Source organism: Talpa europaea, assembly GCF_964194135.1.
Source record: "Talpa europaea genome assembly, contig: HAP1_SCAFFOLD_42, whole genome shotgun sequence".
Taxonomy (NCBI): Eukaryota; Metazoa; Chordata; class Mammalia; order Eulipotyphla; family Talpidae; genus Talpa; species Talpa europaea.
Genome location: NW_028168046.1, coordinates 231,217 through 256,631, shown reverse-complemented (window position 1 = coordinate 256,631; position 25,415 = coordinate 231,217). Strand labels below are relative to the sequence as shown.

Sequence of the window (25,415 nt, the reverse complement as noted above, 5' to 3'; positions counted from 1 at the left end):
CTCCTTTACCCATCTGCACAGGGTCTTAGAGATCCTGCTCTGTGCCTTCCTGTCGCTACAGCCCCTTTCCCTGCACAACATGCGCACACGCCCGTTTTCACTTGGGAGTTCGGGTGCCCATAGACCCTCTCAGCACCCAGGCTGCTTCTGTGAGGACGTCCTGCACCATCAGGATCTGGGCTGTGGCTGGAAATGGGAGATGATTAGGACCTGGAGTGCCTACCGGGGCTCCTACTGGCAGATCTGGGGACACGTGGGGAACACAGACCTCCCACACTGACTGTGCCATCCTCCTTGCCCCTGCACCCTGACTCTGGGCCACCTCCCCACATCCTTACCCACCTCTAACCAGACATGCCCCTTATTTACTGTCACAGTCTCCAGTCTCCCCTTCCCACCAGGACACATGCTCCACAGACCAGCAAGTTGGGCTGTATTTAGTTCATTGAGGTTTCCTAGATGCAAAAACAGCCTGTCACACATCTGATGCAACAATTAATTTATGAATGATCAGGGTAAAGCACCTCCCCATTGCAGAGACAGTGTCTTTACTAAGGTAGCCTCAGACCACATTCTACACACACCTCCACTCTTAGAGACGTCAGTGTCCCCTCTATTTTATCACAAATGCTGCTCCTTCCCCCCCACCCCCATCTTTTTCTCCCACACCAAACCTGCACACCACAGCACACAAGAATATTTCTCCCTTTAGAAAAGAAGATCCTGGGCCTCCCTGGTGGCACAGGGGTTAAAGACACAGCACTATCAAGCTATCGACAGCCACTGCAGCGCAAGTTCGATCCCCATTATGAAGTGACCCACATGGCGCCCCAGACATCTCCTGCCTCGCCCGCTGCTCCCCTCAGCAGTGTATGTCAGTCAGTCTGCCTGTTCTGTTCCCCACTCTATCTCTGGAGAATCCTTTCACCGACCCCCCGCCTTTGGCCTACACCCCAGTTCTTGTACACATAAATAAATAAATCTTTAAAAAATATATATAAAAAAAAGAAAAGAAGATCCTAGGTTTATGGGTCTTACTGTTAACCAGCAGTGAACATAGCTTACATCTGGGATATCAGACCTGAGGGTGGGGAGAGGGGGCAGCTGCAGAGAAGACAGAAACCCAACAGGGACTCATCTAAGAAGAGGAATTATCTGATCCTCCTCTCTACTAATACCCAAATTGGGTCCTTTTAAATGGTGGGGAAAAAGATGGAAATCTTTTCAAAAAGTGTTCCAAAACGGAGCCTCCCTGGTGGCACAGGGGTCAAAGACAGAGCTATCAAGCTATTGCCTGTCACTGCAGCACAAGTTCAATCCCCAGCCGGCCAGGGAGCAAACCACATGGCGCAGCAGAGCTCTCCTGTCTTGCCCACTCTCCCCTCAGTGTGTATTTCAGTAGATCCTCCTGTTCTGCTCCCCACTCTTTCTGGTGAATCCTCTCCCCCCCCCCACACACACACACCACTGGCTTATACCCCAGTAATTGTATTCATAAATAATTAAATCTTAGAAAAAAAAAAAACAGTCCCAAAACTATTTGAGTCTGGACATTAATTTCTAACACCAGATACTCCTGTGAGCAGGGGCCGCCCTGTGCCATATGGGGACAATGACAGATACTCCTGCTGCTGTCAGAGACAGGGATGCCCAGAGGACATAAGCCCTGGTCTGTAAACATGAAAAATAACAGGCATAAAGCAATAAAACCCAGGAAGTAAAATCATAAACACAGAGTATGAGGACTAGGGAACGAACTTTGACCCAAGCCTAGGCTGACTAAGCCTCATGCAACCTCCACCCACATTACAGGAGACAGGACAGGCCCGGGTGATGTCAGAGTCCCTGTGATCACAGGCCCTGCTGGGACAGGTGCTCCTGAAGGACAAGGAGAAAAGAGCAGAGAGATGACCCCTGAGGAGTGACCACATCGAAGCCACGGCACACTGAGCACCAACTGGACACAGGCCCCGTCCCCCTCAGCTCCTCACAGCCTCTCCTGCCCCCACCTGCACAGACTCAGCACAGCAAATATGCAGCTGTGTCTGGTCCTCAGGACTCTTTATTTTCTCTCAAATCTTTCTAATTAACCCATCAACCCCACATGATAAGGTAAAAAAATAATTTCATATGTGGATGGTTATTCTCAACAGGGAAGTAGACATTATTCTCAGGAAAACACAAAGTCCAGGCAGAGGTGGAGTCAGCCCCGCCTCTGCTGGAGCAGGAAAGTCATCAGGGAGAGACACAGGTCAGTGTGGGGAGGGGCCTGGCGGGCAGGACTGGGCCAGTCTCCCCACCTCCTCACGTTATGCTGATATGAGCACAGGCACATGCAGATGCCCTTTGCAGCCAGAGAACCCAGAAGATCTGATTTATATACATATATACATATACTTTATATATATATATATATAAAGTAATGTTGGTTTACATCATTGTTGGAAGTGTTAGATGAGCCCCTTCAGGTGTTTTTAAGACACCACACCCACCACCCAATCCCCCATAATCCACCACTGTGCTCCTCCACACTTTGTTCTTGCTCTTTCCACTTCCCCTCTGGTAGCTGCAGTTCTAGTCAGATTTCAAGGGTTAGTTTTTTAGTTTGACTTTGTCTGAGCTTTTGTGTGGTTTCTCTATATTCCACATAGAAGTGATACAAGTAGTTTTTGTTTTTCTCCCTCAGACTTAGTTTCCTTAGCATAATCCCTTCCAGCTCCATGTTTGGCCTGAAGAAAATACACTGCTGAGGGGAGCAGCGGGCAAGACAGGAGAGGTCTGCTGTGCCATGTGGGTTGCTCCATTGCCGGCCAGAGATCAAATTTGTGCTGCAGAGGCTGTGGATTGCTTCATAGTGCGGTCCTTAACACATTGTGCCACCATGGAGGCCCTGAGTTTATCTTCTTTGAACACTGAGTAGTATTCCACAGTGTAGACAGACCATATCTCCTTGATATATTATCTGTTTTGGGGAATTTGAGTTGTTTCCACAAACTTGGCTACTGAAAATAGTGCTGCAATCAACATGGGAGTGCATGTCTCCCTCTAAATTAGTCTTTTTATATTCTGGAAGTAGATGCTAAGGAGTAGAATTGCTGGATCACATGGCAGATCCATTTTTTAATCTTTTTTTTAAACCTTTTAAATTTAATTTTTTCTTTACATAGAAGAACTGGGGTGCAGGTCAGGGGTGCAGGGGTGAGATGCTTCACCAGAGAGAGTGGGGAGCAGAACAGGTGGATCTACTGAAATACACTGCTGAGGGGAGCAGTGGGCGAGACAGGAGAGGTCTGCGGCATGTCGGTTATCTCCCTGGCCAGGGATTAAACTCAGGCCACAGCAGTGATAGCACTGAGACTTAACCCCTAGGTCAACAGGGAGGCCCCATTTTTTAATATTTGAGAAAGCACTATTTCCTTTTCCATCGGAGCTGGACCAGTGTGCATTCCCACCAACAGCGTAGAACTTTCCCCCTTTTCTCCACATCCTGTTTCTGGTCTTTTTGTTATGGGCCATTCTCACAGGTATGAGGTTGTATCTCATTGTGGATTAACTAGGGGATACTAAAGTCACAAAATGGGGATCAGAAGAAATCTGCATCTCTTAGTCCATGCAAGGTAGCTATGTCACACTGTAAAGGAAAAATTGTCAGGAACACATTCAGGTGACGCACAAAAGTGTTGACATTCTCAATAGTCCACCAAATCCTCAGAAAGTTCCCCTCACAGCTTCCCCATAACCTGGCCCCATCCTCTTTGCTCCAGCCCCTCCCACTGCAGGCCTCCAGGGTCTCACCTATGCTACAGGGCCCTGGGCACTGTCATGCCTGAGGTATAACAAAACAGAACCAGGTCAGGGTCCATAGGAGATGAGAATGAAGGAGGAACTGACGGGTCAGCTTATCCTGTGGGCTCCATCTACACTATCCCAAGGGTCTGAGTAATCATAAACCTGATCCATTTACCTCCAGTCTGGGAGTAGCTTCCTTCTTTCCAACCTGTGGGAATAAAATATCATGTGAGACCATGGAGGGGTCAGGTCTTGAAGTCTTAAAGGAATCCCCTAATCTGGACCACAGGGACATTTCCAGAACTGTGAATGAAGACCCAGGTCAGGACTGGGAAATATGACAAAAGGAGATCAAGGGAGACTGGGCTTACTGCCTCCTGGAGTCAGTCCCATGCAAGAAACTTGCCCTCTAATATTTTCTGGGAATCAGGTCCCTATAACAAGAACTAGCAATGAGAACAAGTTGATTCACTTTCACATGTGCTTTACAAAGACTAAGTGTTAGCAATCAGCTCCAGATTGGGCAACAGGTGTATGGATGGTATTTCCATTAACCAGGCAGGGCAAGTTCTCCGTGGGACTTGAAAGCCCCCAGTGGATAAGATCCCCCACTCCCTTCCCTACCTGAGCGCTTCTTCGTCCACGTAACAGCTGCAGCCACTGCAGCTCCAGTGAGCACAGCTCCAAGGAGAACCAGGCCAGCAATGATGCCTGCAGTGGGGATGGAGGACTCAGGGGGCACGGGAAGGGAAGGGAAGGGAAGAGAAGAGAAGGGAAGGGGAGACACTGAACTCCAGGCCTCAGTCTGACCCTTTGAAAGTCTCCAGAAGGGCTCCTGGTTCCCTTGAGAACAGGCTCTGTGCCCATGTCCCCCCTCTCACCCCATCTCAAGAGTCGGGGGTGCAGCAGCCCCTCATGCTGCACATGACATGTGTATCTCTGCTCCTTCCAGAAGGCACCACCACAGCCGCCCACTTCTGGAAGGTTCCGCTCCTGCCCCCACTCAACCTGGCCCCAGGCCTGGTCTCCACCAGCTCTGTATACTGGGCCAGGTCCTCCCCATCTCACTGCCAGGTCAGGTTTATGTCCGCTGGGTAGAAGCCTAGGGACCAGCACCTCAGGGTGACCTCATGCTCAGAGATGGGGTGGTGGGTCACCTGTCCCCTTTGGGAGCCTGAGTGGGAAGAATCGTAAATTTCATGCTTTTTGTTTCCTCATGGACACTGAAGCAGCCTCATGACCATCCTCAGACTGCACAGGACAACATGCTTGGAGGGAGGAAGCACAAATCCCAGAAACCAGCCTGGTCTGGGAGTCCGGGAGAGCAGGTGGGAGCCCAGGGTGGGATGCAGGTCCCTGAGCATTTTGTTGCTGACTTGGGTGGAGGGTGATGACACAGACAGGCAGGAGGGAGATCTCCAAAAATGCTCTCTCACCAAAAAACAAGATCTCGAGAGAGAAACTCATTGCTCCTAAGATGGCTGCCGGTCAAAAGGATCCTGCGAAGGGTGATTTCAGGGGTGGTCTCCCCTCTTTCTCAGGAGGAACTGGATTCCTGAACTGTCCTTCAGAAAAAGTAGGAGCCTCCGGGCCAGTCTCCATCCCAGAGCTGGAAAACGTGGCCGACAGCTCCCTCTCTGGCCAGAAGGGGGCGCTTCCTCACCATGATTCCATTTCCCTGCGGGGTGCGCGCCTCAGGGAGATCAAAGCCCCGCAGCCCTCTCACCTCTGAGCTGCGGCGCCTCCTTCCCCATCCCCAGGAGTCTGGGGGCCCCTGCACGCACCCGCCCCCAGGCTGCTCCCGTCCTGCTCTGCCCGACCTTCCCCCGCCCCCTCGCGCCGGGGAGCTGAGCCGCGGGCCCCCCGGGTCCAGGCGCGCAGGTCCCCACCCAGGGCGCGTCCCCGGCGCCGTCGTGGGGAGCTGGTCGTGCCCGCGGGGGAGGCGCCGTCGGGCCCCGCGGCGCAGCCCAGAGTCCTCTGGATCGTGGGAGACCCTGAGCCCGCCCTGTAGTCACCCCGTGGTCTCCCGCCCGCGCCCGATCTCCCGCCCTGAATAATCCTGAACTTAAATAAAACCTAAAGGGGGAAAGTCCCGCGGGCTCTTCCCTGGTCAAGGGGCCTGGCAGGGGCCACGGCCTCGGGGGTCACGGGGCCCCGAGACTCGGGGCGGGGGGTGGGGCGGGAGGAGTGACCCGCCCCGGCCCGCGCTGCTCCCCGGCCCGGCTCTGGCTGCGGCGGCCGCGCGGGGCCTCCAGGAGCGCTTGGAGCCTCCGCGCCGAGTGTCTGCGGAGCCGCGCCTCCTCGCCCGACCCTCCCGCCCCGCCCGCCCGCCCAGGGGCCCGCGGCTCCGCGCTCTGGCCCGGGGAGTCGCTGTCGAACCCCCGAACTGCGTGTCGTCCACGTAGCCCCCGCGAAGTACCGGGGCTCCCCGAGGCCGGGCGAGACATCACCATTTCTAACACCCTCAGAGAGGGGGGCCTGGGGGCGGGGAGGGGTGAAAGCCGGGCAGACCCTCCTCCCGGGGCGGGTCCTGAGTCCCAGGGAGATGGGGCAGGGGAGAAAGTGTCCAGGAGGGAGGGAGCTCCAGAGACTGAACATGGGCAGCGGGTCCAGATGGGGCAAGACTCAGGGGGACTAAAGGAGGAGGCAGGGTGGGGGGACAGAAAGGGGCCAGGACTGAGGGGCGCCACGGGGGTGACAGAGGGGCCTAAGGCAGCAGCTTCCTCTGCAGAAGCCTTTTCCCTCCACCCTGCTCTCACCAGCCCAGGTGTCTGTCTGGGCCAGAGCCCTGGAGAGAAGCAGCAGGAGGAGGGTTGGGGGCCCCATTGTAACAAGGTGGTCCCCAGGAAAGGGGGAGGTTCCCTGCCCCACCCAAGGGAGGGTGGAGCTGAGCAGGAAGAGAAGAAGCTGCAGAAGAGACTGAGGAAGGAAGCAGGATGGAGCCAGGAGACCTGGAGGAGGCACATGGAGCCTAGAGACACATAAAGAAACTGCGCTTGTCTTTTGGTCGTGGACTGGGTGACACAGATGTGGGTGAGACCTGTGGGGAGTTGACAATGGCAGCTTTTATCTTGATGTTGATTTTGCTCTTTTCCTTCTGGGTTTGTCTGGTTGTTTGTGACCCTTTTCTGTGGGTCCCCACTGGAAGATGCTTTAGACTTGTAGCAGGCTTTGGGGCCTTGCTCTGGGCGATCCCATATGGATGGACTTTTACCCACGAGGGGACAGGTAACTTTGGGTGCTTCATTTAGAAACTAGACTCTTTGCCTTACCTGTATTGTTTCCTAGTTTTATTAAAGATCCTTCCCATTAGTCTCATGTGTTTTGTGTTGATGCGGCGGATGGCAGAACCCGTTTAGAATAGGCAGGTTTGCGGGGTTTGGGCTGCCCCTCTCCCTGCCCTGTAACACCATGACCAGCACTGCTGGGGTCTGGGGAGCTTCTGACTCCAGCCTGGTGGGTGGAGACTTACCTGGGCAGGCAGTGATGCTGACTGGTTCTCTGGGAACCTCCAGGCACTGGGACTGAGAACTGGGGAGGAGTCACAAGTGTCCAGGGCCCAGCACAGGTGGTGGAGACAGAAGGGAGGCTAAGGGGGCAGTGGGGTATCCCCAACAGTAACCTTCCTGCCCTAGACACAGCCCTGGGGCCTGGAACTATGAGAACCAGACTAGGGGATCTGGGGCTTTGCTCTGGCCCCTCCTCTCCTCACCCAAAGCTTCCTCACCCTGTCTCCGTGACCCAAGCGCTGGGTCTGGGATTCTCAGTCATTTTCCATTCCGGATCCGTGTCCAGTCTTACAAATTAGGGAGGACGCCAAGTATAATCTTGTTTAGGAGGTATCGCTCCCCATATTGACCACACTGGGAATAAAGCTGAGTTTGATCAGGTAGCTGTTTCATTTAGAATAATAGTAATAATCCAATGCCTGTTAATAGATAATCAATAACCAATGCCTGTTAAATAACTTCTTTTAATCAGGGCAATGGGAAGAGTGGATCTTTCACGTGTTTTATGTTTACAGTTGTCTTTCTTGTCTGTCTCATTGTTTTTTCTTGTCTGTATAATTAGAAGACAGTAGGATTTTCATGTTTCCTTCTGCATTTAGCTGTGGTTCTGGTTGAAGTCTATGAAAAAATGTCTACAGCCTCACACAAATATGTTGGAGTAGTGTTTTCACATTATTGTGAATATTCCACTTTGATACTAAATTAAATCTATACAGGTGGTATTTTCTCCCAGGTTATTTGCAAAGTGAAACCTGAAACAATATCATTAAATATTTCTTATTCAGTTACATTTCCATACTTCTCTCTTGCATAAAACTAACTGCAGTTAGTTTTAATGTGTGATTTTTTTAAAGTAATATATTGTTCCACAAATTATAATGCTCTTCAATGTTCATTACACTGGAATCAAATTATTTTAAAAATTTTATTTTATTTTTCACCACATATCCAAAAAGTAAAAGTAGTACTGGAAGTTGTCAAGTTAGTGACAGGACACAATTTTCCATGATTCTGGTTTTTTCTGAGCACTTATAATCGGTCAAGATGAAGTTACTCTCAGTTAGCAATTGTCAGTTGATTTTCTCAAAGGAGCACACACTCATTTTCAGGACAATGTCTGCTAATTAACCAGATCAAATAGCCACAGATTTTATCATTCATTCCTTCATGTGAAGATGGTATTGACTACAAAAAAAGAAAAACAGCCTAATTCATCTCATGCAAATATTTTCCTTGGCACATGGTACTTGGGGACACAGCAGGAGTGTTGTGTGTGCACTTGCGTGTCCTCGCTTCAGGTGCTGTAAAATGTGGATTTGAGGATGACAGAATAATGAAGATAATTTTTAATGCTTCAACCAAGACACTTTGAAATGACACTGCCTTGGAGTTGTGTTTCTGAGGTAAGTAGTTGTGAAGAATAACTGCAGTTAGTAATTTAAGCTCCATTTTTAGTAAGTTTTACCTCAGCAGATGTCAAAATAGTGAAAAAGCCAATGGTGTCTTAGTGACGTTTAGAAAATAGTTTTGACCTCGTGGCTCCTGTGACAGGCTCTGGGTGACTTCAAGGATTCCACAACCACACTTTGAGAAATGCTTTTCTCAGGGAACCAGGGAGTATCTCCCAAGTGTTCTCTGCCTTTGCCTCCTCTTCACTTGCCAGCATCCCTCTCCCTGGCTGGCTCCTCCCTCCCCAAGCTGCCTCCCCTGCAGACACAATGGCAGCAGAGAGAGGACCCTGGAGACATGGAGCTTGCACTGTCATGAGAGATGGACACTGAGTAAAGGTGACAAAGACACCTGTAAACCTGACCTGAGCCAAGGGCTGGAGCGTGTTTATTATGAAAGTAGAGCAGTAGGAGTGCTTCTATTATTTTAAATAATATCAAAAGATGTAAAAAAAAAAAAAAAAACGAAACAGTGCCTCCATGGGGGCATAAGGTTTAAGTCTGAGTGCTATCACTTCTTAGACTTGAGTTTGATTCCTGACCAGGGAGCAACCCACATGGGGCAGCAGACCTCTCCTGTCTCAACCACTACTCCCCTCAGCAGTGGATTTCAGTGGATCGGCCTATTCTGCTCCCTACTCTGTGTCTGGTGAATCCTCTCACGCTCTGCACCTGTGGTCTGTACCTCAGTTCTCGTATGCATAAATAAATTAAAAATGAATCTAAAAACAAAGAAACAAAAAATTACATGCAGCATCAAGTACAAGATCCATCTCAGACCCAGTAAACAGCAGAGGCTGGGGACCCAGTGGTGGTGTAGGTGAAACAAGACAATGGGGCACTCAGTCAGCAGGAGTCAGGCTTTGTCATCAAATGAGTTTGATGTAAACTAGAGAGGGTCTGTCTGCCATCCAGCGCTGCCAGGCCAGGAAGTCTGGGCTGGTCTGCAGCCCCAGCCAGTAGTCAGGCACCACCTAAGAGACTCAAGGGATAGCTTTTAAGTTTGGCTTAAACTAGCCCTTTGTTTAATTTCTCTATATCCATATCTAAGTGATGTTTTTGTCTTTCTTTTGGGCTTATTTCCATTAGCTCCATCCATGTTGCCCCAGATGGCATGAGTTTATATTTCTTGATGAGTAATATTCTATTATCAATGTACAACCCCTTCCACAGCTTGGCTACTGTAAACAGTGCTGCAGTGATCAGGGGGTGCCAATTTCCTTTGAAGTAGTGTAAGGTCCTCTGCTGGTGTGCTGGCACCTGCCACCCTAAAGGGAGCTGGAGTCTGAGAGCACCTGCTTACTCTGCACAGGGGTTTCAGGAGGTTAGAAGTTCTGCAAATAGAACTTTTTTCTTTTTTTTTTATTTATATAAGCACTGGGTAAAGTCAGAAGCGCGGGAGGGTGAGAGAATTCACCAGAGCCAGAGCAGGGAGCAGAACAGGCAGAAGGACCGAAGTATATTGCTGAGGGGAGCAGCCGGCAAGGCAGGAGAGGTCTGCTACGCCCTGTGTGTCAGCTCCCGGCCAGGGATCAAACTCAGGCAGCAGTGGTGATGGTGCCGAGACTTAACCTCTAGGCCACCAGGGAGGCCCTGGACCATATTCATCCTTGGCTGACTGGACCACCTGATTGGTCCTGCCCATAACCCAGGAAGCTTGCAGAAAAGGGCAGTTCTGAAGAGCAACTGCTACAACGGACTTGTGGTGGAGCAGCAGAGTGGAGACCACCGCTGCTGCTGGCTCCCGCCACCAAGTCATCTCCCAGATCTGCGCCCACAGATGCGGGGGACAGGCACAGGCCCCTCTTCCTGAGGCAGTCACTGTGGGACTTTGCCACCTGCCCAGACCCCTTCCCTCACCGAAGCAGAACTGCTTTCTAGTGCTCTCTGAAGTGAAGGATGCTGAGGCTCAGCCCTGTTCAGTGAAGCGCGACCCAGAGCCAAGTCTGGAACCAGGATGTCTCCACGTCTCCTCGTCTCTCCCCTACTGGCTCTTGCCTCCAGCAGGGAGGTGACCTGCAGTCCCGAGGAACTCACCACTTCATGTCAGAGCCTAGAGCACAGGTGGTCACGGACCTGGCAGGACTGCAGGGTCCTCAGTGCCCCCCAGCCCTGAGTTGGAGCCATCTCTGTCCCGGCCTAAGGACCTCCCTCCCAGAGGCCTCCGAGCCCTTCCCAGCTAGCGCAGGCCTTACCAGCTCCTTCAGCTCTGCCAGCTTCTCCCGTACCTGGCCGAGTTTCATGGCCAGCTCGCTCTTGGTGTGTTGCTCTGTTTGGAGGGAGCCGGTCATCTCCATACTCTGATGGGCCAGGACAGACAGAAGTAACAATGAGACGCCACCCAATACAGCTGGAGACCCAGAGCTCGGTGTCCCCTTCCACATCAGGACCAGGTCATCCCCCAGCCCAGGGCACCCCAGCCTCCTTACCTTCTTGCCAAGCACTCTCTGGGCTCCGAATCTGATCATCTCCTGCACCCACCCTCTGCCCGGGACTCCCACGTCACCCGCTCTCCACGGGGATGAACACTGCCCACCTCTACACATCAGTCTCAAAAGCCACCCCTCCAGCCTCCAGACCCTTCAGAGCCAACTGCTCCCTCAGTTGCCACATCCCACCTTGCCGCCTAGCAAAGTGTCTGCTGCCAAGGGCCCATGGGAGATGGTAAGTGTCCAGTTGATTTTTAAAAGACAACGGGCAAAATGTCCCAGTCACTCATCTCTGGTGAACCTCACGCACTTGCAGTTCTGCTACAAAACTCACCTTAGTCCTTGCACCTATAACAAAAGCCCCCTTTCTCCTAAGCCTGCATTTCCCACTCCTAAGCTAAAATGAATTCATCACTTTGGAAAATCAACTGCAGTGTGGACTGCTGGTCTTTGCGGGACATGCCCAGAGGGCAAGCCCCGTGTTTGGGGCGGGGGTTTGAGGCTCTCCTAGTAGGACGGGCCCCTGAGCATTCACCCTGGAGGCTTGGAAGGCCCAAATCTCACACCCCTGCTCTGGAAGCTCTTCCCAAATGACCTCTCACCCTTCACGGTGTATTGTATCTTCTCCAAGATGATAAAGATGTGCGGGAAGGAAAACAACGATCAACCAAGCAGGTGAAATAGCAGACGTGGACACACCGAGGGTTAATGATGGGAACATAAAATCAGCCAGAGACCAAGTACCTCAACCAGACAAGCCTCGGGCATGCATGCTGGGAGAGGCCAAGCCAGAGAGGGGGTCTCGGCACGGCCTCACCTTCCTCCTGTCCAATGGGGGGAGCGCTACCCCATTGGAGCGGTTAAGGTCGGACACCAGCACCTGCAGAATGTCCTGAATCTACAGGAGGTGAAAAGAGAAAAACAAGGGCAAGGGGAGGAAGAGAAAAGTGGCTTAGAGAAGACAAGAAGGTCAGAGAAGGAAAGAGAGAGCAGCTCTGGACACATGGGTGACGGATCATACCATGGCCTGTGCCTTCTTTCCAAACGGCCACTCACCACCTCGCCCGAGGCAGGAAGCAACATGAACCAAGAGATGATCAAAGCTACCAAATCAGTCTGGAAGACACTGATCTGGCCCAACAACTTCATCTTCCAGTTGAGGAAATTGAGGCCTGAGAAGGACGTTACTTTCACTGGGATCACCCAGCAAGCCGGTGGCAAAGACGGACTCCCACCTCAGAGGTCACCTAATCCCAAGCACCTGGGGCTCATCTTTGCCGCCCTAAAGGGAGAGGATGTCCTCACTGACTGGCTTCCCCTTGAGGCTGGGGATGAGGGAAATTGCCAGAGCAAGAAGTCCATAGCGACGCCCTGTACTGAAGGCTCACTGCGCCCCAGGCCCCGCACGAAGGGATGAATGCACAATCATCTCACGGATGCTGCCTAGATTTAAGTAGAGCTGTAGCACCCTGACTCACAGGAGTACAAAGAGCTTAAACAGTGTTGCCCCAAATCAGATCCCCAGCAGAGCTACGGAGAGGCCGCACTCAGACCCAGGGTTCTTACCCACTTCTTCCATGCTCTTCACCTCTCACTGAGCTGCCCCTGGAGCAGCTCTCCCAGCCTGGCTGAGCAAGACTTACATCTTCAGATGACTTACAACCACCTCCAGTGGTCTGTTGCAGGAGACCCCAAGATGTTTTTCCTTTGGTAGTCTCTCCACTGTGGAGAGGAAAAAGAGAGTTGAGGCTCACGAGAACGGCAAGCCCCTGTACTCACACCCCACTTTACAAGTTAGATTTGCCATCTGACGTCATGCCACCAACATCTCCACCAGGTGCTGTGAGTAGTCCCCCCGTCCCATCCTCCCAATGACAGAAGAAATGGACTGATAACTTGGTTTAAAGAAAAAATGTTTAGGAATTTTCACTCAGTCTTCAGACTCGAACTTCCGGGATGCCATGACTCAGTAGCTGCCAGCAGGCAGCGCTGCTCAAGCTCCTGCACCAGTGGATGCTCATGGCAGGAGGCAGTGAGGGGACAGCCAGGGGCACAGCCAGGCCCATTTCAGAGCAATCTGTTACAATCTCACATATGTCTGCATACGTGCATTAACACAGAAGGCTTTTTTTTCCTCAGGAGACTCAAGCCGAATTGATGCTTCAGTCGCCTGTTTATCCTGTGGCGTGCTGAGCAACCCATGTTGAGACGACTGGGGGAAGATTCCCAACTGGGAAGTTCAGTTTGCTGGGATCTGATCCATGGAGGATAAACAGATCACTCCAAAGAGCACTGATTGGGGGGCACTCTGGCCCCAGGGTCATAAGGAATTAGAATGTGAGATGGAGAAGTCGGACAAAAATTGGAAAGTCTCCGTGGAGAAGTAGAAACCCAGCAGAAAACCAAACTAAACAATTCTTCCCAGTGTCACCCAGAGCAGTTGCCAACGTTTCAAGATTACTAGGGAAGCGTAGGCTTTGTAGGTGCTCAGTGTTTAAAGGTGGGGTACAGTACAGAGCAAGCGAGCCTGAACCCTCTCCCGGGGTCGGGTCCCATGGTCTCGAGTCCCCTTCAAGTTGGTAATCTGAGGCCACAAGGGAAACCTGAAAGGGAGTTAGTCCTGGGGGGCTGGGGCAACAAATCAAGCACCCAGCTCTTGATGTGAGATAAGGATGGTTCCCAGGGATTGTGAGGGAACTACATTCCACCCCTTGCCCCGCCACGCACATTCGCCGCTACTCTTTGTCCTGGGCCAACCCGTTTATGAGAACCCCTTCTCTAGGTGCTGCTCCCTCATTACTGCTCTCTGGTCTGGCAGGAGCCAGGGGGGTGGCTCAGGCCTGGTTATGAGGGTCTTCTGCAGGGATGCGAGAATGTGGGTGGAGAAGGAGTTGGTTAAAGGTGGTAGGAGACATTTCCTGAATGTGAGCCTGTGTGAATTTTAGGAGGCAAGGAGCAAAAAGAAAAAAATAAAGTTATCGTTAGTATTGGCCCCAAGAGTGGGAGGAGCCATGAGACTATAGGATTTTGAAACCTTGTCAGCGGGTTTTGGAGCCCCCACTTTCCCTTTCCATGTCTTTGGGTAGTTTCATGAAGGCTTCCACATTTTGTTCTACAATCTCTGATTCATTGATACAATAACAACATTCTTCCCTGAGGAACAGGCAGGTGCCCCCCTTGTTAGCCGTTCACAGGTCCAGAGCCCGCCGGTTTTGGAGTGGCCTGTGCCAGGGCGGGGGAGCTGTCTTTGTGATGATGCTAAAGACACAGAGGTTTTTTCTAAGGAGGGGTAGATACATTTAACCGAAATGTTAGAAGTGCAGGAATGAAAGCCGACAAGGGCGTCAGTTGGATAGCAGGGGTAGCTGTGATTGGAGTCCCATAGGGGGACTGAGAGTTGGGGAGTCTGGCAAGCAGCATCCGTTATCTTGGTAGTAGTGGTATTGAGATGAATTGGAGCTGCCGCCAGTAGAGGCCTCTGAAGGGAAGCACAGAGGAAACAAGAGGAGGTATTAGTCCCAAAAGAGTCAGTCAGGAAGGGTAGAGTGTTTTGGATTATATGAATCCAGGTTGAGGGTGTCTCCGTCTTTTCTGATCATGTTAGCTGATTTTGTAGGACTTGCTCTGAATGGAGGATGTCCTGGGAGACTTGGACTGTGGCATTTTGTGTCGGGACATATTCCCTTGAGACGGACAATGTTGCCACTGGGTAGGAATGCCAGCCAGTGTACCCTGTGGCTTGGACTCCCTGTACCCAGCGTAGGTCCCAAGGATCTGAAAAAGATAGTTAACTTGATTCGTATTGAAACCCGTATTATGACAGATGGAGAGAACATTCGGCCTTTGTCTGGAAGGTGCACTGTACATGACGGGCAAGGGCACCCCCCATATTCTTTGTAGGTATTCTTGCAATGATCTAAGGTTTGATGGTAAAAGAAAGAAAACATGGTGTTCATAGTGTTGTTAATTGATGAAAGAGTTAGGGTGAGAGTGATGGGTGCTGTGCATCCGGCCTGTGGGCATTCTGCAGTACCCACCAAGTGGGTAGTCTCCGTGGATCCTGAGACAAAGGTCTCCATAACTTTGAATTTCCACACATAGGACACTGAGCTAGGGGAGATTTTGACAAGAAATGCGCATCCTAGTAGGACCCAGGTTACAACATACATACTGTTTGTCTTCGGGCGCACGTTTGACCCGAGAGAGATGGTGCCAGGAGGGGTCTCCCAGAGGTGTTACCACTATAGGTGTGGTGAGAATGACTGTGTGCGGACCAGTCCATGGAGGCTGCAGTGGCTTTGGCTGAAGCGATTTGAGCAGAACTTGGTCTCCTGGATGCAGTGGTGGGGAAGGTCAGTTGAGGAGGTCGAGATTCGGGCAGGACTGGGTAAGTACCGGTCTGCATGTTCCTGGAGCAGTTGCAGAGCTCTCAGGAGAGTTTAGTCAGGTGACCCTTGATTAGCTCATTGGCTCGCTCCACTTTCCCTGGGTGTTGTGAAGCTTCCAGGTCATACCCAGAGCCATGGAGACCTGCTGAGTAATCTTTGAGATAAAAGCTGGAGGTCCTGCAGCCTGGGGTGTGTTAGGAGAGAAGGGTTGCAGTAGCTGCCTCAGAGGGGGCCAAGGCAGAGCCAGGGAGGTTCCTTCCTCAACAGGAAGGGGACATGGGAGCTGTGTCTTGAAAGCCAGATGTGGGCACAGGAACAGAAGTGGCTCAGGGAGCTAAGGGAAGGCTGACTAGGTGACTTCAGCAACTACTTCTCTGTGTGACCTTGGAAATTCCTCCCCACCACTCTGTGAATTGGGAATTGAAACTTTGCTGACACCCTTCCCCCCAATGATCTCCCTTTAGAAACTAGGACATGGAGACTGGGGGGTTAGGAAATGCCAAGATCTGAATGAACCCCAGCCACCTGGCTAATGTCTGGGCATCCTGCTTGACATCATACTGCAAACTGACCAGGGGACCAAGGAGGCAGTGACCCTGCAGCCCTCACCACCCGCTCCAGATACCAACATTTCTTGGCTGGATTTGACTTAAGACAAAAGGGCAGTAGTAAGTCATCATGTCATCACCCTTTATGGAAATGAATTGAACTTACTAAGCAAAAAGACACAGTGACTGACTGTACCAAAAAATAAAATCCAACTTTATGCCTGTCCAGGAGACCCACTGGAGCTACTAAGATAAACAAACAGGATTGAAAAAGTTCTTTGGAAAGAACACAAGTAATTGGGGCACCCCCAAAATTTCAGGGGCTGCCATGTAAGATAAAACAAACTTCCAGCTAAAAAAGGCAACAAGAGACAGGGATGAACATCCTATGATTAAGGAATCCTGCATCAGGAAAACATAACATGCATCAGTATACATGCACCAAACAAAGGAGCAGCAAAATATATAAGGCCACTATTAACAAATCTGAAAACAGATATTGGCAGCAATGCAATAGTGGTAAAGAAATTCAACACCCCACTTCCATTAAGGACACACCCACCTGACAGAACTCAGGGAAACTATAGCTTTAAGTGAGGAATTAGACCATGTGGGCTAAAAGTTATTTATAGGGCAACTACCCACCAAAACATATTCTGAATACATATTCTTGTCAGGTGCACATGAAATAATATCCAGAATACACCACTTGTTGGGTCACACAACAAGTGTTATAAATTCCTGATGACTGAAATCATGTAAGCATCTCTCTGAAATCATATAAGTGTCAAACTTGAATCAACCACAAAAAGAAACCAGGGGGATTAAAAATAATATGTGGAGATTGAACAACACACTACCCAATGATTATTGGGTTAAAAGGAAATCAAAGGAGAAAATTAAAAATACCTTGAGACCAATGATAACCTATCAGTGGGCACAGCACACACATCACAAAGAGGGGAATATAGAGCCATACAGGCCACACCTAGAGTCAAGACAGAGCTCAAGGAAAGAATCTAACCTTACACCTAAAACAGCTAGAAAGGACAAATGAAACAAAGAGACAGTAGAAGGAAAAATATTAAAGCTGAAATAAATGAAACAGAAATCAAAGACATCCAAAAAGTCAATGAAACCAAAAACTGGTTCTTGAAAAGAAACAAAACAGACAAATCTTTTGCTACACATTAAAGGAGGAAAAAGGGGAAAAACTCTAATAAATAGAATAAGAAACAAAAGTGGAGAAGCTACAGCAGACACGTTAGGAACAGAGAGGATCATAAGACAACACTAAATATCTTTATGTCGAGAAATTGAATAACCTCAAATAACCTAGAAGAAACTGACAAGTTCTTAGCAATATACAACCTTCTGAGACTGAATGAGGAAGATTCAGAACAAAGCAACTACAAGCAAAGTCACTGAAACAGTAATCAAAAAGTTTCCCAAACAACAAAGCCTAGGACCAGGCGTTTTCAGTGACTTCTACAAAATCTTAAAGATGAGCTAATATCTGACTTCTCAACTCTTCAAAATAAAAACAGAGGAAGAGGGAACGCTGCCAACACATCTCATGAGGCCAACATTCCCTCGATACCGAAAGCAGAGAAGGAGAGACCTGGCTTCTCTCAGGGCTGCTGAGCCTCTGTGCTACTAGAGACCATGAGGTTTATTGGAGAAAAACATCCTCCCTTCCCTTCTCCCCGACCCCACCGTGGAACCCACACCCCAGACCCACTCTGCTCAGAGCACCAGACCCCTCCATTCACAGCACCTGGGCCTGCGGTGCAGACTGCCCTCCTCTCCCCATCATCACACCCAGTGACCCCTCAGGACAGAGGCCCAGACCCAGGCCCCCATGAAGGACAGGCCAGAGCCTGTTTGTGGTCCTGTCCCCTCAGTGTGAGCAGGTGTCCCTGAGAAGAATCAGGACATACAACATTGTCACCAAGGAGTCTGGGTCCCCCCACAGGCCCCTGTCCCACTCTTTCTGCTTGTTTGGTTCGACTGAAGGTCAGTCCCTCCTCAGCCCTGACCTGCCAGGGACAAGAACAAGGTCCTAACCCAAACACAGTAGGAACCGGGTCAGATCCCCACTGAGGACTTCCTCTTCTTCTCTAACTCTGGGGGGGATCCCTGCCTCAGAGTGAGGGACCCAGTGGAGACAGAGCAGCAGAGGAGGGAAATGAGTCCTGATCAGAGAAAACATCTTCAGTCAGTTAGCAGGCAGAATTCGGGGCACCCAGGATCCCCAAACCTGTATGCTCTAAATGGCTTCTGCCTTCTGCCACATAGAGGCAGAGCACACTCTGAGTGTGAAAGAACACAGTAGAGCAGCACCATAGAGAGGAAGGCAAGATGGGATAGCAAGTTGCCCAACAAAACACTGAAAGTTACCCCCCTCTTTCCAGGGCAGAGGACCAGCCAGACTTCATGGGGGGAGGGGCTGCAGCTACAGAATGTGCCCCACTTCCACCCCAGCTCTCAGCCCAGCCCAGCCCCCAGCTCCACCTACCCCAGGGGAGGGGAGCAGGAGGAGAAACTTGAACTCAAAACTGCCCCAGGAGGACACACCCAGAAACCTCATCTCCCCCCCAGTGCTGCCCTTGCGTCCATGTGGGGTGGAAAAAGAGGGGGGTACAGAGCACAGGGTAGGTGTCCCTAGACAACCCTGGGGGACACTGGACACCCTGCGGGAAGGATACTCACCCCACTCTCTGCCTCTCCAGCTCCTCAGGGTCTGTTCCTGCTGCTTTGTCAACACACACTGTTCCCTGTTCACTGAACTGTCTGGTCAGATACAAATTGTCCTAATCCTTAAGGGTTAATAATTTACTTCCCTCTTTAATGGGCATATAACTCTAATTGTTTCAAGGGCTTTTGAAATAGTTTCAGGTAAATACCTAAGTTTTCCAAAATACAGAGGAGAATGTAACATGAGTTGTGAATTGAAAATATAACTACTGATGGGAAGAAGTAAACCCCTTTCTCCAACGTGCCATCCAGTAAAGTTTAGGTTCACAAAGTTCAGATGAGGGGTTCATGGGGAAAGCCTCTTCGATAAATGGTGCTGGGGACACTGGACAGCCATGTGCAAAAGAATGTAAACCAGACCTCTGTCTCCCACCTCACACAAAAATCAACTCAAAATGGATAACAGGCTGGGGTGTAAGACCAGAAGCCATAAAATACATGGAAGAAAACAAGGACAGCACACGCCATGACACACATGTCAGAGATATCTCTGTGGAACAGAAGGGAATGTGACAACAGGGGCTCCAGCACACCAAACAGCTGCTGCACAGGAAGGTGCCATAACACAGAGCCCCCGTGGAGAGGGAGGAAGCACATGCACACCACACCCCTGACAGGACAGACAGCAAATATCTACAACTGTTGGTGGGATAGGCAGAAGCCATTTAGAGCATACAGGTTTGGGGGTCCCTTCTTTGATGCCCGTCATCCCCAGAAAGCCATAAGCAGAGCCAGGAATGGAATCTATAAGCACTTTCACTTTTCAGATCACTGGCCATTGATCTGAGAGAATGGGGGGCATCCACCCTGGAGGACCCATTCCCCCATCTCATCTCCAGCTGACCTTGTTATAATCAGACAGTCACAGCAAACAGCCGTCAGAACAGCCTGTGACAGTTGGTGCTCCTGGTATCCAGCACGTTCAGCCCCCAGACTGTTACCAGCCTCTGGCCTCACTCAGACATTATACCGCCACAGTCACTTTGCATGAATTCAACAGGAACAGAAATTATTATCCAGAACTTTTAATTTTGCTTTGTTGGAACTTACACGAACCTCAGAGTGAGATCTCCTAAAGCCAGGACTCAGGGCTCAGGACCACGCCAAGGAATTACCATCAGACGTGGCCGGCGGTACATGTATCTTTGGGGAAATCCCTCTCGAGGCTCCCAAGACATCTGGGGTTTCTGGATTTATAGGGGTGCCGAAGGCCAGCCTCGGCAAAATGTCGTGTCAGGAGTTCCTGAAAGGATGAGATGGTGTCGACAAAACTTGAGGGCTGAGGGGAAGGGGAGTGAGGCAGTGTAATGGGCAGGAATGGGACACTGTGCAGGTTTTCTGATCCCATGCAGACCGGGTAAAGGAGGAGTCAGAGTCCTCAGTGGTTTTCCAGGTTTTTATTGGGGTTCAGCGGGTATGTGGCAGGCAGGGGTGCTGGGGGGCTGGGAGGCTGGCAGTCCTCCCAGCCCCCAGCAAATCTACACTCTATTTGGGCTCTCTGGCCTTCTCTGCTTCTGCTGCTTCTTCTCTGCTTCTCTCAGCTTCTGCTGCTGCTCTTTTGGCTTCTACTGCTGCTGCTGGTGTCCCCGTGACGCCGCCCTTAAAAAGCACAGTCTTAGCTCAGCTGAATCCCATCTACCTATGCCCACACCCTATTCCAGGTGTCCGCCATCAGGCATGCATTCAGGACAAGGATCCATCATCTATCCTGATGGCGGAAGGGCAGAAAAGCCTGATATTTTCTTTACCCTACAGGCAGACACACTCTTTTTTGGTGCAAGTATTTCCTGCTGAGAGACTCAGCAGGTCTTTATTTATTCATTTTTTGCAAGCAGTGAGATTACATCATCACATGCATAGAAGCAAAGCAGAAACAATCAGTGCATTCTTTTCCCATAGACTTCTGGCTCCTATGTGCTCTTAGCAAAAAGGCAACCTTCAAGGTTAATAGATAAAAAACTAAACCTTACACTAAAACCCATTATTTCAGCTTAGACAATTACCTAAGACAGCTGATAGCCATCGGTACACTCCTGTTAGCTAAAGCCTAAGCATCAAAAGACTTGTTATTCACATGGCCTTCAGCTGGAGACCAGCTGCTTTCTGGTTATCAGCTAACAGGGTTTTCTACCTAGAAACTTCTTAACACAATTAACTTCATTTAAAAACTTTCCTAAGAAACTTCTAAAAAAAAGGCAAAAGAAGAACTTACTACAATTGTTGTCCTGGGTTGCTTGTCAGGCATGTTCATGTATAACAAACTCTTTCCCATTGTCAGGTAGGCCAAATTTAGTGTTTAATTTTTAAGCAGGCATTTCTTTGTGCCATTTACTTACAGTATTCTATACGTATAACTTATTGTCCAATGTACTTTCTGAGAACTTTTTTCTTATATGACCAAGAACAGAAAAACAAAGAGATGTTTATAGGTTATAGATTAATTTTCAGTCCCACGGTGTGAGGCACTTTTCTTAAGTGCTTGCCAGCATCTTATCTGGCTGGGGCAGCAAGGCCTCCCTCATAGGAGGTTACCTTCTTTACCCTCATGACAGACCCCTTTACCCCCAACCAGGTGCCAGTTTATTGTTTCCTTACTGGCTCTGAAATCAGTCTGGTTCCTGAAAACACAATATTCCAGACAAAGCCTTGATAAAACACCCATATTTCCAACTGTCTATTAAAGAGAGGGGGGGAAGAACATTATTGCATCTACATAAAGCACATTTTGAAATGAGAAATCAGAATATTTAGTAAAAATTTTACATTTTGGGGGGAGAAAAAAGCAGTTGTTCCAGCTTGCTCATAAATAGATGCAGTATTTATGAGTCAAGTTTTGCAGTTTTCTTTACTTTCATGACAAATATGTATATATATTTTTTTTTTTTTTAGTGTGAAAGAACTTCAAAAGAATTAATACTCATAGAAAGAAAAAGAAGATAGAACACTGGGAATAAAACACCAAAGTTCCCCATCCTCTTGTGGGTGAAGACCCAACCACACAGCCTTGGCCCAAAGTAGGGCCACTGCGGCCTGAAAGGCCCCCCGAGTCTAAGGCACCTTCAGGTAGGGACCTGGGAGGTGGATGGAAGGAGCCAGCAAGTCTGGGCCAAAAGGAGCAAAATTAAAAAACAAGGCAAGGGAAAGATCAGTCTCCCCATGGGTTTCTCCCAGGCATCTCCTTCCACGTCTCTAAGTTCCTGGTTCAAGTCCAAAGCCAAGAACAAGGCAGCTTCTCCACACGTCTCTCTCCTGTGTGTCTCCCAGTGCTCTCTGCGCTGACAAACCCTTATGTTCTGAGCAAATCGTCCATCAGAACAGCCCGTCACAGCTGACACTCCTGGTGTCCGTCATGATCAACCCCAGAACTTGCCATCAGCCTCCCGGGTATCCTGCCCCTGGTATATCAGAGGGCGTCAGTGTCCAGCACTCTTTGGGTCATCAGCAGGGCAGGATCTCAGTTTAAACAGGAGCTTTAGTTCAAAGAAAACAGATCATGAGTCATGTAGCATGTATGTGCAGCCTGTGTGTGTGCAGGTTCCTGTCCTAGGTATGGGCCCTTCCTCCCTGGGCCCCTCTCAGAAAAGCTAAGGTAGAGCACAGGGCACTATCTGTGTATTTTCAGCCATGTGCTCAGTTGCAAGACCACTCAGGCTCAGGGAACAGCAATGAGGTTTCTTTAACAAACAGAAAAGCAGGGAAATAGAGTTTTTAAGGCCTCAGTGGCTGGCTGTGTCCCCCCAGATAGTTTCTGTAGTGTCCAACTGTCCCAAATTAAGGCTGCCTGTGAAAGGTGGTACAGTCCCGTCAGGGAGGGCCTGGAGTTGGTGGCACAGCCACAAGCACTGGGCTAGGATCCAATTCACAGCGGCAGCAGGAGATGCTCCAAGGGGGTGCTCACCTCTGAGGAGACACCCCAGCAGGCACAGCCACAGCCTGAATGCCAGGCCGGACAGGAAGGAGGCAACAGCACTGGGAGGTGGTGCCGGACAGTCAGCAGCAATGACAGGTCTCAAAGGTGACCTTGCTGCTGTAGCCCCAGTGGGCTGCATGTCCTGGAGCGGTGGGGGCAGGGGAGACAGAGAGCCTCTGCTGCCAGATTTGCTGCCACCTTTGTTGATAACACTGATGTTGGCTGGTGGTAAAGTGCCCACCTACTGTCACCCACTGCCACTCCTGCTGCTGGTTGCAGTGGGCACAGCTGTCAGGGTGGCCTGGGCCCTGTCCTCAAAGCAGCACCTCCTGGAGCCTGCCTGAGTGACTGGAGGTCCATTCAAACACAGCTGATGTCCCCCACCCCCAGCTATCATCCCTAGCCCAGCGAGGAGGGCCTCACAAAGCTGTCCTGTGGCACCCATTGCAGGACAGCCTTGGTATGCTCAAAGGCAGCTCCTTTTGGGGACAGGACAGGGGAAGCCTAAGCCCAAAGGGCTCCTTTGCTTAAAACTGGCTTGCTCTGGGGGAGGGGCCCTCTGAAGGCTGCCTGCCCCCTGGCAGGAAAACCCCCCCTGCTACCACCTCTTGAGCTGTGCCCACCAGTTCCCACCTGCACATGCAGGTGCCAGGGCAGGAAACCCCCACTGCTGCTGCCAGCCCTTTCAGACTTCTGCTCCCACTGGCTTCTGGCTGTGCCCACTGGGGCAGTTGCACCAACAAAGCTGCATGTTCCACCACTCAGGGGGCAGGAAAGAGTTGGGTAAGCCACAGGGGTCTGGAGTCAGTGTTACACACTATACTGTTACATACAAATATACACTCCTGTCTCACCTGCTATTCCCCTCAGCAGCGTATTTCAACATATCTGCCTGTTCTGCTCCCAATTCTGCCTCTGGTGAATCCTCTCACTGCCTCCCCACCACCAACCCCAGACACATACCTCTGACCTACACCCAAGTTCTTCTACACAAAAATTAAAAAAAAAAAAATTGTGGTCGTTGCATTAGGGAATTATAGATAAATAATATCTCAGTGTTGCAAAGAGAAAATAAAAGATAAAAGCACCAAGATTTGTTACTATCAGGAGAATAAGTTTGTCAGAAGATGTGTCACCTTCTGACCATGTGGGGGATATATAAGTGGTGTAAAAAAGTCATAATCTGCAGCATCAATACAAGATCCATCTCAGACCCAGCAAACAGCAGAGGCTGGGGACCCAGTGGTGGTGCAGGTGCAACAAGACACAAGGGGTGACTTAGTCAGTGGGAGTCAGGCTTTGTCGTCAAATGAGTCAGATGCCAAACTACAGAGGGTCCGTCTACCACCCCGCGCTGCCAGGCCAGGAAGCCTGGGCTTAAACTGGTCTGCACCCTTGGTCAGCAATAGGTGAAGCCTGCTGGGGCTCAAGTGTTAGTTTTGAAGTTTGGCTTAATCTGGCCCTTCGTCTGCTTTCTGCACATCCAGTATTTCTCCTTCCTTCTGACTTTTCCCTCTTCTATTCATGTTGCCACAGTGGCATGACTTATGTTTTCTGACTGTGGATGCTGTTTCATTATACAGGGACATATATCACCTGTGTATGAACATATATGTATACATGTATCCCAGCTTCTTCTTGATTTGTCACCTGTCTGGGACATTCAGGTGGTTCCCATAGCTTGGCTACTGTAAATAGTGCTGCAGTGGTGACTGGAGTGCAGGTCCCTTCACAGGAGAGTATTTATCCTCTGTGAGCAGATTCTCAGTGTAGAATTACTGGGTCCAATGGCAGAACCACATTCACTCTTTTAAGACACCTCAATACTGTTTCCAGAAGGTTTGGCTCAGTCTATATCCAAACACAATGGACTGTCCGTTTTTCCCATATCTTTACCAGCACTTGTTTCTGGTCTGTTGGATATGGGCTGTTTTCGCAGGTGTGAAGTGGTTTAAACCAGGGGATCATAAAGCCACAAAATGTGGGCAAAAAGAAATTCTGTAACATTCAGGCCAACAAAAGGCTGTCTTACACTGTGAAAGAAAATAATCACGAGGAAATTCAGGTGATGCACCCCTATGTTTATTGCAGCACTGTTTACAATAGCTAAGCTTTGGAAGCAACCCAAATGCCCAAAAATAGATGACTGGATCAAGAAGATGTGGTACATATACACCATGGAATATTACTCAGCATTCAAAAAAGATAAGCACATGCAATTTCCAGCAACATGGATGGTGCTGGAAGGGATCATGCTCAGCGAAATAAGCCAGAAAGAAAAAGAAAAATACCGGATGGTCTCACTCATAGCAGGAATCTAGAAAACTTAAATAAGGGACCAGGAAAATGAATAACTATAAGAAAGTGAAAATCAAAATCAACAAAAAACTATGAACCCGAGACACTCTATGGGGGGTGGGGAGGGAAGGGATTGGGATCAAAATAAGGGGGTTGCAATAGTATGGGGGATATAAAAAGAAAATTTATTTAAAAAAAAAAGAAATTCAGGTGAATTACCTGAGTGTTAGCATTATCAATGGTCCACTGCATCCTCAAGATGTCCTCCTGAAAGCATCCCCATAATCTAGTCCCAGCCTCTCTGCCACAAAACCCAGCCCCCACTGCAGTCTTCAAGAG

The 25,415-nt window shown here is 49.8% G+C and overlaps 1 protein-coding gene across 1 annotated transcript in view; it reads right to left on the bottom strand.

Moving 5' to 3' along the window:
• Positions 1-25,415, bottom strand: part of LOC311187911 (patr class I histocompatibility antigen, A-126 alpha chain-like) — a gene marked incomplete at both ends in the record, with an annotated part of 254,100 nt that overhangs the window by 223,631 nt on the left and 5,054 nt on the right. The window lies entirely within an intron of this gene.